Here is a 3,147-nt window from a genome sequence, read left to right on the forward strand (position 1 = left end):
ATTGTTATTTATAATTTGTACAATTAACCTCCCTGTGGTTCGACCCCGGTCTTACCGGGTTATTTATTACTTCGACACTCCTGCACTTGGGAGAAGACATCAATCTTTCAGTCGTGTCATAAGTTAGGAGTATAATAGTGTAAAGTTCAAGTAGGGAATAGACATTATAACATGACCTTGTAAATTAATGACCTAAATATCTAAAACATCCGAGGCATGGTATAAAGCTTTAATGTTTATATGAACAATGAAGTTTCTTTTTTTTTTGTTTAATTCAATCACTCTCTAACTTAATTGAATCAAATTATCCTTAAAATTATGGTAGACCTATAAAATAAAAGAGACAAGAGACTAAAATGTCAAACAAAAAAAAAATGCCGAATCCCAAAATTTTGCAATGTTTAGTTTGGTCCTAAGGTTTATTTATGTCATTTATCAATCTATAGACGAGAGAGAGTGACTTGTTGTAAAATAACAATAGAGAGAAAAAATATTTAGTAGTCATGATTTTGACAACCAAAATAGTTAAGTTTGGTGTCAAAATTCTTCAGTTAATGAGAAGTGTTGGATAGTGGTGATTTTAGGTCCTCATCCTATTAAAAAAAAAAAGATCGGGCTTAGAAAGATTTGTAGACTTAGTTTGATTTTTTATTTTTTAATTATTTTTTCTAATTTAAAGGAATAAGTATGTTTATTAAGGTTTGTTGGGTGTTTTATAGGTGTTTTAAGGTCAAAAATTGTTTGAAAATAGGTTGTTTATTAAAAAAACCCAAAATCAATTTTCTGCCTAGTTTGAATGTCAAAAACTGGCCAAATAAACAAAATGTCCTTCAACACAATAGATGACATGCTGTTTGCATTATTTTTTTTAAATAAAAGACGACAACATGTCATCTATCCTGATAATAATAATAATAATAATAATAAAAAATAGCATGGCTAGACACATGGGCCTACTACTAGAGGCCACATCATGGATCTAACCTTTTTCTTTTATATTTTTTGTTCATAGTGCTTAAAAAACAATTATTTGAATGATTCATTTACTCTTTATCTTTGACATGGTTCTTAAATAATATTATGAATTTTTATTTTTATTTTAATAATTTATTTTATAATTATTATGTATATGGTAATAATAACATTAATGATAAATTGTTCATGAAAATTCTATCCAAATATTTTTTTATAAATTTTTAAATAGGTTTTGAACAAGATTTTATCGCATTTATTTTTTTAGCTGATATAGACATACTATTATATATATATATATATATATATATATATTTTAGACTTGAAAAATATATGTCTTGTGATTATTCAAAATAACTAACATTTTCTACAAAAAAAAAATATTGTTTTATAATTAGATAAATGCTTTTTGAAAAGCTACACGCCACAATTCATGAAACTAAATATTTTAATATGTATTTTTATCTAAGCTTTCTTACTCAACTTTTTGTTTAGACAAATTAATTTATTATTATTTATTGACATAAATAATTCTTAATTTATTTTATTGAAAACACATATTAGGTTTTTATTGATGGAAAAAAAATCAAAATGACTATAGTTTCAAGTTTAATAACAATATTAAAGGATTTCCACATAAATATTTATTTTCCTCTTATGTTTAAAACAAGTTACCCCCATAAAGCTTATAACATAACGTGGACATGCAAACTAATGTGCACTAAGCAGAACTGCATTCAAATGCAATTAATACATAGTAGCAGAGTTGTAGGCAAAGTAGAATTACACACATGCATGCAATTTGACAAAAAATAATGATACAACTTAAGCCAGTCATTTATTTTTCAACACCCATTATGCGTATCAAACCGAAACACCTATGTATATATATTCTGGTTTTAACAACATTATATATCCAATATATATGTATATACTAGAAAGTTCAAATTTCTAGCCCTACAAAACTTCTACTATTCTTATTTCAACACGACATTATTTTTTTGTGTTACTAGTTTCATAATGTAATTCCTACTTTATCATTAGATAATAATCCTAATCACTACCAAAAAAATCAATAAATACAATCAGAAATATCAAGGGAATATTTCTGCCAGTAAAAGTTTGAGGGATTTTACCAATGAAAATATTCTTTTGGTATATATCGAGGAAATTACAGTTGGAAAAAAAATTAAAACAAAGAAAAAAAAGAATGACATGTCATTTTTACTAACGGAATTATCGACGAAATAAATTTCATCGGTAAAATTATTGGTAAACTGTAAATACTGTTCATTATTTCAATTACAAACAGAATCACCGACGAAATAAATTTTTCAGAGAGCTCCAGAACTGTCAACTTTCCAATTGCAATGTTAATTGTTGTTTTTTATAGACAAAATCACTAATGGATTGAAAAGTCATCGGTGTTATTTAGTAGTTTTCTGAAAAAATACAATTAATTTAAAGTTTTCAATTAAATATTACATACATAATCATCAACGGATTGAAATTTTTTTAGTGATTGTTAGTTATTTCTAAAAACTTGTTATGAAATTAAAAAATTAATTTAAATCTTACAGACAAAACTACTGACATAATAATTAGAAAATATTAATATTTAATTATTCATCGGCAAAATCGTCGCTAACCCGTTCCAATAAAAAGCATGAATCTCTTTATTTCTCAAGAGACAGATTCATTTCTTCTTATTATTATTCTTCTTCTTTTTCCTTATATATAAAAAACATCAATATCTACTTTTTTTCTCTTGTCTTCTCTCCTTCTCTCCTTCTCTTCTTCTCTATGCTCGACATGTCTTCTTTTTCTTTCTTCTTTTATTATCTTAATTTTTTTAAATTAATATACTTTATGAAAAAAAATTTATCTTCTTAGCTTCACTTGCAACTTAAATCAAGGTAAGATTTTTTTTTTCACTATATTTGTTTTTTATTTTTTTTTAATTGTTTTTGTTCTTAATAATTGTATGAATGTTGTTGTGAGATTTTTTTTTTTCATATGAGATCAATTTGTAGTTGATTTATCTATATGATTTTTAAATTTTTAGCCATTGCAACTTTATTTTTTTCATATGAATTTTTTTAGTTGAATTTAATTTTTTTAATTTATTTGTTGCAAATTTGTTTGAGTTGATTTTCTTCTTCTTTTTTCCAAGCA

The sequence above is a fragment of the Populus euphratica genome, unplaced genomic scaffold (genome assembly GCF_000495115.2).
Source record: "Populus euphratica unplaced genomic scaffold, PopEup_1.0 scaffold383.1, whole genome shotgun sequence".
NCBI classification, from domain to species: Eukaryota; Viridiplantae; Streptophyta; class Magnoliopsida; order Malpighiales; family Salicaceae; genus Populus; species Populus euphratica.